The following is a 13,484-nucleotide window of genomic DNA, read 5'->3' on the forward strand; positions in this document are numbered from 1 at the left end:
ATATGCTAGGGCTTAGAGTCATTGAACCTTCCCGGTGTAGTGGTGCAGTCCTATTGTGATGGTGGGCAAAAAGGATGGCTCCACAGTAGAACCGCTGGATTTTCAAACTACCTAGAACCACCATGGTCACACTGACCAATACATTTTTAAACTGCTTCGTTATGAAAATGAAAGACATACATTTGGATTCAACTAAAAAGCTTTTTTTCATCAACAATATATCTAACATTTGGATTGCAGAAACACCATAATTACATGGAAAATGAAACAAAAAAGGCTTTTTTTAATGAGCACATTTACAACATGACTACAAACTGTAAAAATATAATAAAATACACTTTTCAAAAGAAACGGGCATGTACATATATCAGTGTACAGGTGAAAATGGGTATATGTACACACAAAGCTATAAAATAGAAATCATTGTCTCTAATAATACATAAAAAGAAAATATAACACTACTTCCGGTATACCGGCTGCATTGTACTCTATGGAGGAGCGTATGCATCTGCCAGCTGACTGCCTGCATCCAGGAGCTGTGTTGTAAACACAGACGCAGTTCCATTGAACACTATTGTGTAAACACGTGTAAACTGATACATACAAACCTGTAGAATGGAAATGTTTTTTATTTTCTAAAAATAATGTTAAAAAAATATAGCAAATATGTTTCATATTAGGCACATAAGTTTTTATCCTACCTGTCATTTCAGTTTGCTGTATGCATCCGAGTGCAGATTGCTGTATTCCAATCAAATTAACACATTTCAAGATTAAATATTTTCTTCTGATATATTCCCATTTGTGAAACAAAACGAAGGATTGTTGTCTCCCATGTACATTGAAGAATAAGCAACTAGGCTTTCAGTGAGTTGGCATCTTGACAAATCCACAATCATAGCAATCTCTGTCTCGTACTCAGTCTGCAAACAAAGGCTTGAAGTAAATAAATAAATAAATAAAAATAAAAAATGTGTTCTAGGTGTGTCTTGTTTGTGGCATTTACAAATATAGTAAAATATCTTACGTTATATAAAAAAAAAGACATGGATTGTAATGCATGGGTCACATTAACCTATGTGACGGTTCTAGGTAGAACTGTTTATAACCTTATCATTTTTGCGATTCTGGCTATCAAACGCTGTCAGGATATTTAATTAATGTATTTAGGAAAAATCAAAAACGGACATACACATACAATTTACAATTAAAGAGTACTTAACATTTTAAATGCAAAATGGGTTAAACTGACCCGCATGCCGGTTCTAGTGTTAATGCCATCTCTAAGTTCGATGCATATCCAATATCCCGAGTGGATGAGCTTCTCAACCAACTGGATAAGGCGCAGTTAATTTCAGCCTTGGATCTGAAGAAGGATTACTGGTAGATTCCACTCACTCAGAGCTTGAGAGAGAAAATTGCTTTCTCTACCCCAGGTGGCTCGTTCCATTTCAGGACCATGCCCTTCGGGCTGCATGGAGCTCCCGCCACCTTTCAGAGACTGACAGACAAGGTCTTTGCTCCCCATCCATGGGCACTGATGATGTGGCGACTTTTAGCTCCACCTGGAAGGCTTTCAGCCATTCTATAGTCAATAAGGGAGGCGGGGATAACAGCCAAGCTGGGCAAGTGTGCATTTGGCAAACAAGAAACCCAATATCTTGGCTATGTTATGGGTAATGGCCAGGTAAAGCCGATTGTCTCCAAAGTCCAGGCGCTGGTGGAGACATGATACCAAGAACCAAGTCACAGGTGAGATCACTACTGGGGCTAGCCAGCTATTATCACTGTTTTATCATCAAGTATGCCATCATAGTCAACCCCCTCGTAGATCTCACCTGAAAGACTGCTCAAAAAATTGTTAAATGGACAGGGCAGTGTCAGGAGGCATTTGATATGATTAAGAAGCGACTGTCAAGCTCCGGCTCTGATTTCACCAGATTTCAGCAAAGAGTTCATCTTTCAGACTGATGCCTCCCAGATTAGTCTAGGGGGTGGTCCTGTCTCAACAAGTTGACGGGGTAGAACACCATATCATTTTTTTGAGCAAAAAAAGTACCATAGGGAGATTAACTACTTTGTCATAGGATATTCCTGCTCTTTGCTATTACTTGTTGGGACGCTCCTTCTCTCTTTTCACTGATCATGCTCCTTTAAGGTGGTTACACACAATGAAGGACAATAACGCTAGGATAACTCAGTGGTATCTGCTGCTGCAACCCTTCCACTATACTGTACAACATCGTGCGGGTAAGGAGCATCACAACGCTGATTATTGTTCAAGGGAGGGGGAAACATTGAGGAATGTAGAGTGTTCCTTCGGCATCACTCTGAGGGGTGATATGTGTAATAAAGAGAGAAAGAATCAATGCTGTAAATCTCCCTCCCTATCAGAAAGGGAGCCGGGTAAGGTTGGTAGTACACTTCCTCATAGATGGGTTGACTCAGTGGTGGGCGGAAACAGAAAGTCGTCCATCTTGGAGAAGTGCTTAACTTCAAGTACTCTAAACAACTCTGTTGCGATTAGATACGGGTCAGGCAGCGACTGGATAAACCATGGCAACGGGCTGGTTGCAGGTAGGAGTTTAGTGGTACAAAGGGTATGCAGTTGCATGAGTACGGCCTCTTGTGGTGAAATGAGCTGTACAGCTGGAGACTGTATTTGTTGTTTTTAATTTAATTGTTGTTACAGAGGAGTGAGAGAGAGAACAGGAGCTGCAGCCAGACTTCATTACATCACTGCACAACACTGTACAGAACAGCAGAGCACGGACACTTGGACCACATCCAGCACGACCACATAACATAGTTTCTTCCACGGAGGATTGTAGTACAGGAGTGTCATTGTTTTGTTATTGTTTGGGACTGCAACCCATCGTGTTGTGCACAAATCAAAATATCCTACTTATCACACAATCTTACACACTACTGCTGTTGAAAATTACGCTGTCTTGTTTCAAGCAACAAGAGCTTGGTTTCGATTAGACAACACTTTTATATTTCTATTATGATTATTTAAGAAGGTTTTATTGGTTAATCACAGTGTGGTTGATATGTTAATATTCCAGGCAATTTTGAAAAAAGCAATGGCCGAGCTCTGTCTTTAGAAAAAACATTGAAATGTTCATTTACACTGAAACGATTGTTTAAATTATAGATGCCCACTTACAGGAAAATTAAAAATGAAATTGCTTGATATTGTATGTCAAAAGTGTATGCAATTTCACTATATAACACATTGCCTTCTCTGAGCATTAGTGTTATTGTCCACTTTACTAAATGCCTCCTCTCTGGAGATAAGGGGCTGTCTTTACTCTCAATCTATTTAGTTGTGCAGATCTACTAAGACATAGCACTGAAGAGCATGAAGCACTTCATGTGCTTCAGCACAGACAATCTTTTTGCAAACCAAATGATTCAGAGGGTTCAGTGGTTCAGGAGGCTTCACTTTCCCTATCACTACTTAACTTTGTTTTTTATGACATAAAGTCTTCACTGCCATTTTGTTTCCTTCCGCTTCTCTTCAATATATTTGTTGGGTAGGCTCCAGTGCTGCTTCTCTTCCTTCCATGTCCAAAATGGCCCCGATCTGGTTCCAGTGTGTTCCCCCCATGTTCTCTCTTCCTGTTCTTTTGGTTCTGGTTATATAGGGGAACTAAACAAGTGGTACTGACGGCTTGCACCTGACTATAATTGAGGTCCTAATCGCTTGTGACCATGACCGTGCCTGTGATAAAATAATTAAAAGGATAAAAACAGATACATAAAATTCCTTATTGGGGCTCCCTTTGTGTATATAAAACACATAAATTAACCACTTATTGGGCCTCACTTTAGGTATAATAAAATAACACAAGTGTAAAAAAACAATAATGCAACTAAAACTGCACAAATAAAACCACCAGTGAATAAAACAATTAAAACTTTTGTAATTTGTGACAGAATCCTGATCCAGATAGGAAGTTTGGAGAATGGGGGTGTGGTGTTCTGGAATGTCAAGCAGAAGCTAGTGTCGCTCTCACTGTAATGTTGCTGTTTAGGGGATAGCCATGGGATCAACTCGTCTTCCTCACCGAAGCTCTGCCTGGACCAGGAGACCGTGAGTGTTTAGTTGTCTTGCCAGTTGAAGAGAAAGGTACCATATATTAAAGAGTTCAGCCCTGCGACTCTTAGAATCTGCTGTAAGAAAAGAAAGGGAAAATAACCCAACCTGCTCAATGTTGAATTCACATTTCTCTCTTGCTTTTATTTCCCTCTCCAAGCTACACTGGTATGTGTCGTCATCTAGTCAAACACTGATCTGATCTGCAAGCTCAGCAGCTTTCAATTTAAAGTTGTAGGACTTCTACGCCATCCTGATCAAGCTGTATCTGCAGAAATAAACTTCAATATAAGCCTCCCTCAAATACAGCAATAAAAACACATGCCTTTCAGGTTCCGGAGAGGCACATCTGGTAAAGACACTCTGAGTGGAGTGTAGGATATGCCCTATAGTCTGGAGGTCACCGCTTCAAGTCTAGTCTATTCTATTGCCGACCATAGATATGAGCATCGAGGGGGTGGAGCACAATTGGTCAAGCGCCACCCAGGGGAGGGGGGGGTGGGAGGAGGAGGGGTGTCCTCAGCTCACCGCGAACCAGCGACCCCTGTAGTCTGGCCGGGTGCCTGCAGGCTTGTCTGTAAGCTGCCCAGAGCTGCGTTATCCTCCAATGCTGTAGCTCTGAGGTGGCTGCACGGTGAGTATGCAGTGTATCCAAATTGGGAGAAAATAATAATTTATTAGACCTATGTACGTTAAAATAGAGTGGACATTGGGAGAAAATAATAAAATAATTGGTGATTACAAAATTTATAAAAAAAAAAAAAAGAAAAACACTCCTTTCAAAAACCACAGTACTTCTAATTACTGCTGACCCTTGAATAAGAGCTGCAGCTGTTTTTACCAATTTGAAATAAATGCTGCAGTGTTAATTCACAGTAATATAGTACGCGCACCAGCGCTTTCAACCCATAGTACCTGTGTGTGTGTCAGTCAGCTTCCTGGTCCGGGTATGTCATTCACACAGCCGTCCTGTCACATGGCCTTTATCTAGCTTTGAGCTGCTTTTAAAGATTAGACTATGCCAAGCCAAATTATCATTTAAAGATACCTCAAATGTATTTAGAGATACCTCTAAATATCTTAAGATAATAAAAATAGGTATAGAGATTTCAAAAATTCATTTAGAGATATCTCTAAATATTTCACGATAACAAAAATAGGTACAGAGATATCTTGAAATGTTTTCCAGATACCTTTAATAGATATCTTAAATTAATTGATCTAATTAAGCAACATAACCCTCATAAGAGGTCTTTACTATCTGATAAGATCAGCCTTGTGTCGTTAAATGTCCAGCATTTAAGTTATCTAAAATGTATTCAGGGTCGTAGCCAAAGTACAAAGGCACTTTCTATGGTAAGTTACATTGTGTATCGGGGGCAAACCCCTACCTAAAATGACACAATAATATTCACAACCTGGGTATTCTAAACTAGAATTGTTAAAATGAGCATAAGCTGGGTTCACTAAACTGTGGTTTACAGGCTGCTCCCCCTAGAGGTTTAGAAGTGGAATATTACGAAGATGGGTTCACTAAACTGTGGTTTACAAGCTGCTCCCCCTAGAGGTTTAGAAGTGGAATATTACTAAGATGGGTTCACTAAACTGTGGTTTACAGGCTGCTCCCCCTAGAGGTTTAGAAGTGGAATATTACTAAGATGGGTTCACTAAACTGTGGTTTACAGGCTGCTCCCCCTAGAGGTTTAGAAGTGGAATATTACTAAGATGGGTTCACTAAACTGTGGTTTACAGGCTGCTCCCCCTAGAGGTTTAGAAGTGGAATATTACTAAGATGGGTTCACTAAACTGTGGTTTACAAGCTGCTCCCCCTAGAGGTTTAGAAGTGGAATATTACTAAGACGGGTTCACTAAACTGTGGTTTACAGGCTGCTCCCCCTAGAGGTTTAGAAGTGGAATATTACTAAGATGGGTTCACTAAACTGTGGTTTACAAGCTGCTTCCCCTAGAGGTTTAGAAGTGGAATATTAATAAGCTGAACTGAGGCTCACCAACAGAATGTATTATTCCTTATTATTAGGCTGATATACTGTATACTTCTTTTTAATCAACATTATTACTTTGCCTCGCCTTGTAAAAAAAGTCCCTAATAATCCCTGGCTGTTTCAAAGCCACTCGAACACATTTAACTAACAGCTATGGTGTATGAACTGAGTCATGCGGTGTCGCTGTAGTTTGCAATGACAGTAAAAGATGTTGAAGAGCACAGAGCCTATATCAGAGGGACTTTTAATGTATGCATACACAAGAGATGAAACGCTTTTATTTTGCTGCAAATCCATGTGTAAAAGAGCCTAAACAAATAATGATCAGTATGATTTAACTGAGGCCTGTGCCTTGGGTGCCTCATAGCTGGCTATGGCCTTGGTATTAGCGGAACAAATAAAACAGTGCCTATAGAAAGCCTACACCCGCTTGAACTTTTTCACATTTTGTTGTGTCAGTGCCTCCGCTTCATGCATTTAAATGAGGATTTTTTTCCACTTATCTACACACCATACTCCACACTGTTAAGGAGGAAAAAGGTTTTATTGAGAAAAAATTATAAATTAAAAATACAAAACCAAAAGATCATAATCTCCACCCCCTGAGTTAATACTTGGTAGAAGCACTTTTGGCAGCAATTACAGCTGTGAGTCTGTTGGGATAGGTCTCTACCAACTTTGCACACCTAGATTTGGCAATATTTGACAATTCTTCTTTACAAAACTCTTCAAGTTCTTTCAAGTTCCTTGCGGAGCGTTGATAAACAGCAATCTTCAAATCCTGCCACAAATTTTCGATTGGATTTAGGTTGGGGCTCTGACTGGGCCACTCAAGGACATTTACTTTTTTGTTCCTTAGCCACTCCAGTGTAGCTTTGGCTGTGTGCTTTGGGTCGTTGTCATGCTGAAAGGTGAACTTCCATCCCAGTTTCAGTTTTCTTGCAAAGGGCAGCAAGTTTTCCTCAAGGACTTCTCTGTACTTTCCTCCATTCATTTTGCCTTCTATCCTGACAAGTAACCCAGTCCCTGCCAATGAGAAACAACCCCATAATATGACGTGCCACCACCATGCTTCACAGTAGGGATGGCGTTCTTTGGGTGATGTGCTGTGTTGGGTTTGCGCCAAACATAACACTTTGCATTTAGGCCACAAAGCTCCATTTTAGTTTCATCAGACCACAAAACTTTTTGCCACATGGCTACAGAATCTTCTGAGTGTTTTTGTGCATATTTCAAACAGGTTTCAAGGTAGGCTTTCTTGAGTAATGGCTTCTTTCTTGTCACCCTACCATACAGGCTAGATTTGTGGAGTGCTTGGAATACTGTTGTCACATGCACACTTTGACCAGTCTTGGCCATAAAAGCCTGTAGCTCTTGCAAAGTTGCCATTGGCCTCTTGGTAGCCTCTCTGATGAGTCTCCTTCTTGCTCTGTCATCCAGTTTGGAGGGATGGCCTGATCTAGGCAGGGTCTTGGCGGTGCCATACACCTTCCACTTCTTAATAATCGTCTTGACCATGCTCCAAGGGATATTCAAGGCCTTTGATTTTTTTTTTTATACCCATCCCCTGATCTGTGCCTTTCAACAACTTTGTCCCGGAGTTCTTTTGAAAGTGCCTTGGTGCTCATGGTTAAGTCTTTGCTCTGAAATGCACTACCCAGCAGAGGGAACCTACATGAACTGCTGAATTTATTCTGAAATCATGGAATCACTATAATTTAACACAGGTGGATGCCACTTAACTTGATGTGTGATTTTGAATGCAATTGTTTAGGCCTGAGCTAATTTAGGATCGTTATTACAAGGAGGGACACTTATCCAACCAAGCTATTTTGGTTTTTATTTTTAATTAATTTTTACAAATTTGTAGAATATCTTTTTCACTTGGAAATTGTGAGCTTGGATGTGTAGATAAATGAAAAAAAAACTATTTTAATGCATTTTAATTCCAAGCTATATGGCAAAAAAAGGTGAACATTTTGAAAGGGGGTGTAGACTTTCTATAGGCACTGTATGTGTTAATGCTGATTGTCCTGTTTGTAACTTGTACGCAGTGGGTGTTTATAAATTTTATTCAAAGCCTCCTTCCTGGCTTTGTTGGTGAATAGATCACCGTGCCTGTGTTGTTACTGTGATATGCTGAAATAAAATTGCTGAACGTGATTAGACTGCATTGTGGCGATCTAGAGATATGTTTAAATAGACAGGAAGTAACTTAGAGATATCGCTAAACATATTTAGAGATATCTTTGAAAACCTTACGCTTTATTTAAAAAGATCTTAAATTGCATTTTAAGATATCTCCAAACTATAGTTTTGCGTAAGCCTACCATGTTTTCAAAATCCACATCAATTACAGATATCTACATAGTATTGAAAGAAATCAGTAAATCAATTTGACATAGCTTTATTTCATTTTTAAATAGCTCATATTGATTTACAGATATCTTAAAATGAATTCAATATCTTACAAACTGCACAATGCAGATCTCTCAAAATATTTTACAGATATCTTTAAATATTTTAAGATCTCTAAATGATCACTTGGCTTGCAATAATTAGACCAGGAATGTGCTCTCAATGGAATGATATTGTAAAATCTGCACATGACGCAGGTTGCATTAATATATTTAGGAAGGCATTGGACAGGTTTAACAGAAAATAATGATAAAAGCTAACAGTGGTAAACACAAGCAGTGAGGAATGCAATGCTTTTGTGCATCATGACACTCCAGCAGCTGTTCTCCAAAAATTTAAATATTGATAATACTACAAAACATTCTAGCTAATATCTTTTAGCAATGCTTGCAGTTTTTAAATGTCTGGTGAAAAAAAGAGGAAATTTATGTGGAGAAATATTACTCCCACCCTATCCTACACACAGCATATGCATTGTACTATAACAGCATCCTTTTAGAATGTACATTGCCATTGACTGTCGTGATATAATGAACAATGTATGTTCTTAAGAGGTGGACTTCTTACAGAGGAGGGGCACAAACAGCTAAGAATAAAAGGAAAAGTATCTGCTGTATCAGAGAGTATTGTTTGAACTGCGCTAGCTGCTACAAACTTCTCAGCGGTACCACTATATTACTATAGACTTTGTCCAGGCAGAAAAGAATGCAAAATAACTACAATTGTCTTATCATGTAATAAAAAGATTTCCATTGTCAAAGACAACCATACCAAGTTATTGTTCCTCCATGCTTCGTTTTCAGGCCCTTTTCTAAGCACTTACTTCCTATCAGTCAGATCTCTACACTTACCAAAACATAAAAACACTGAAAGTGTTCAGGATGAGATCATTGACGTAGCTGAGGCTGAACAGCCTTTGTGGTTCTTTGGCAAGTGAACAACTATCTTTCAACTATGAGGGAATCGTTCTGTTTTCCGCAGGCTAGGAAAGCTACAATAAATGTACGTTCTTTTAGGATTTGAACTTAAAATGGTGACCATGTCGAACTGACAGAGATAATGTACAGATAAATAATGGCGATCAGTATAATATTTGTAGCAAAGATGACAGGGAACACAACAATTTAACCTTTCACAGGCAGATTGGCATGATCATATGACAGCGAGACATACAGATATCGACGTGGCAGTCTACTTATGGGGTGACTTTCACAAAGAAACTGTAGCCACTGTCTACTCAATAAAAAAGTTAATGTTATGTTTGGAAGTATTCGCTAGATGGTGCTGTTTCTTCATTATTTCTTTAAAATTGCTGCGTAAGAGTATGAAACCACTAGTTTTATTATGTGCGCATCATATAACCTATTTTCTCACCATGATTTGTCAACTTTGGTCATGGATTGTATAATGTTTATCCTCGCCGCCTTCTCCTGCCAGGACTACTGGAGCAATGAAATGTGTATGTTAGGGTTGTGGTAAATTTGGTAGCTAGCCACCATTCAAACCGAAGTCATCCCTATCAGTTAACAAACTTGCGTAACCGCAATAGCTTTCGATAATTTGGGTGCAGTGGTTTTGACCCTTTGTAGAGAAATACTCGTTATGCAAAGAGTTGTAATATTGGGACTGGGTTATATTACCTGTGATCTGGTATTTTCAGTAGGGAGTTAGGGGTAGTCTACTCGTAATGTTAAAAAAAAAATTGTCAAATGTAGGCTAATACTAACGGAGTTTATCGGTAGTTCGAACAGATCAAATGAATCTAACCAAGCGCTTATTAATAGACTCTTATTATCCAATCATTCTCTAAAATCCGATGTGGACATTTGAAAGAAAAGCTGTTCAGGTTGTTCGCAGTGCAACCCATTTTACAAACCTTAATTATTAATTTATTTTATAAATTTTCCCTGAAACAATAAACAAGTGCAGTTTTTTTTTTATATAGCATGTTTTCACAAATTTAAAATAAAGTTAAAACATATGTAATAAATAAGTGCCACAATATTTATTTACTAGAATCGGCATTCCAAACGCACACTCAAAGCTTTATATCCTTTCCTTATTGAATGACGATAAAGTTTTGTAGTACGCATGTTTTACGTTTCTCTTTAGGCAATATAGTTTTTAATTAATGCAGTTTTATCACTAAAGAACGTCTTGCTAATTGTTATATTGCATAGACAAATGTATTTTTGAAAATATACATAGTTTTTGGAGCAAAGCAGATTATTTAGCCTATATGATCTAATAAGCATTTTAAATACACTAGCAATGAGGACACCGAGGTCGTGTCCTCTTTTTTTTTGTTTGTTTTTTGGCAGCATAAATGCTGATGCTGAGGGCCAATAACAATGTATGTGTTCATGTTTATCTGTTCAAACTATCAGTTCATCTCCACCAAACAGGCGCGTTTACACACTTTTTTTTTTATTATTTACCACTATACCACTGCCAAAGTAATCCTACATGTTCTATGTAGTGTGCGTAGATATATATTTGAAAAAATAAATAATGTTTCGGAGCAATGCGTTTCACACACCTGCATCCAACATGACAATGGCTATATTAATTATAGCCTGCCTTTCTATGGAAAGAACACAAAAGCAATGCAAAACGTCTTGAAAAATCTCTAGGCTACACAATAAAAATAATGATAATTATTATGCGCTTTCATGCTTTGATTGTATTGTATAGTTTGCAAGACGTTTCTCGTTGTATTAATGACTTGTCCGGGCAGTTTTGTCTTGGTCCGTCTCACCCAGATTGAAAAATGAACAAGCATTGTTGACTGAGTACATAAAATAAATAAATAAAAATTGAAAAAAAAAAAAAAAAATGAAAAAATGTATCACGTGCAATGTTCTCATATCAATTGCAATGTGTCATAATTTACCGGCGTTATAGATTGCACATATTTTAACAATATGCTGTTTACGCACCTGCACAATCATCCGCAAATGCGTTGTCCATTTGGTATAGTTTGCGATTCTCAACTATTTTTCCTAAGCTATACAAGTCCATACAATATGATACACTTGGCATTATCCCGGGTCAAGGCGTTTTTATACAGAAAACTTTAAGGGAGTACTACTAGGACTGCGGCCAGCTTGTTTTTATTATTGGATACGGAATAATACTATACCTTGGGGCAATATTTGCTTTTAGGAATTACACCTTTAATGACACACTATAGACACCTTTGGTGATGCCATTATAAAACTTACAATATTTATTATAGAGACATTTGTCTATGTCGTATAAAAATGATCAATGGGCCAAGACGCTCTGTATTGATAAAACAGCCTTAATTAAACAAATGTATATTTCCTCAAGAGAAACGTAGATTAATTATTGATCAATCCCGTGTAAAACATGCTTATCCAAACTTCAGCTGCTTTTTTCAAACAGATATGATTCTATAGTATATGTGGGGAAATGAATTTATTAGAAAAGCCAGTTTTTAGACTTTATTAAAACCCGATGTTCGGCGGTAGTGAATGTGAGGCTTCAGCAGCAGTGCTGTCAGCAGGAGCTCTGAGTTCCGCCTCACTGGATTTACCCCAGACCCAGCTCCTGGGTAGAATGGCGACATTTTTAAAGACGTAGAAATTAAACGTGTATACCAAAAAGCAAATAAAATGGCTTTTTAATTTAATTAAATTAATTAATTAATTAATTAATTTAGCAGATTTGTTTTTATTTGACTAATAATTGTAGTTTCTTTGGGGGTTTGAATTATATATTTTTTTAAATCAGGAAAAATAACATTAAAGAGTGCTTTATTTGTTGATTAGAATATAACTCTCTAGTACTCTAAAAGGAGCGACCATTTTAGCAAGCCATTTTAAGTCATCATCTCCCAAATAATGTGAGGTAAAGGTGTAGTTTTGGAGGCTTGGATTTTGACCACCACCAATGATTAACTCGTTTAAGGTTTTTATTAAATGTGACACTTGATCTTTTCATAATAATGTGGTACCAGCTCTTCATTAACTAATGTTCATTAGGTTTGAGTTGAATGGGTTATGGCTTGATGTCCTTCTAATGCCTTAAAAAAAAAAAAAAAAAAAAAAAAAAACTAACATGCAGTCTCGTTACTGCTATTATTATTATTATTATTATTATTATTATTATTATTATTATTATTATTATTATTATTATTATTATTATAACGTATTTGCTTTGGAATGCTAATAGGAAGTAAATGTGGCAGAAGAGTATTTTGTCAAGCAACCCCACCAGATGGCATGCCTTCCATTAGGGGGAAGGAGTTCAGCAAGCCTTCTGCTAAAACACCTTAGGTTCACCACTGATAAGTAAAGTAAAATGTTGCATTCCATTCATTTAAGAAGGTATTTTGAATCTGGCCTATATGAGAATTAGAGCAGGCTTTATGGAGTGTTTTGTATGACAGGATGTGCCTAGGCCTTACAAATTATATGAATGATTTGTAGACAATAAACATAAAAACATAAGCAAAATTAAAAAAAAAAAAAAAAAAAAATAGGATGCTGGTAGGCTATCTGACCATATGATCTGTGAAACCATGACATCACCTGTGTTACTAAATTTAAACTCCAAGAGTGATTTGAATTTCAGGTGGAGTCACCATGATATGTAGCAATCCAAGCAGTCCACACAAAGTTAACCAGTCAGTAAAGCAGGCCTATATTTTTATACTTGAGGAAATCAAGCGCAATATTCCATCACCATGCTAAGGTTTTTTTTTTTTTTTTAAGCTTTAAATTGATTTGAAATGGTATTTAAATTTTGTTGTATGATTTTACACAAGTCAAAAGTCATACGTTTCTAACCCTGCATATTAAGACGTGGTAGTTATTTCAGAAATGTAGCTATGATTTGTATATTGGCCTAAACCGTAATTTGTTGTTCAGCCATTTGAAAGCATTCTCTTCAATATTATTTGCCTAAGATGTGCCTACTGCACTGGTATGGGCAGG

This window comes from Polyodon spathula, chromosome 2, assembly GCF_017654505.1.
Source record: "Polyodon spathula isolate WHYD16114869_AA chromosome 2, ASM1765450v1, whole genome shotgun sequence".
NCBI lineage: Eukaryota > Metazoa > Chordata > Actinopteri > Acipenseriformes > Polyodontidae > Polyodon > Polyodon spathula.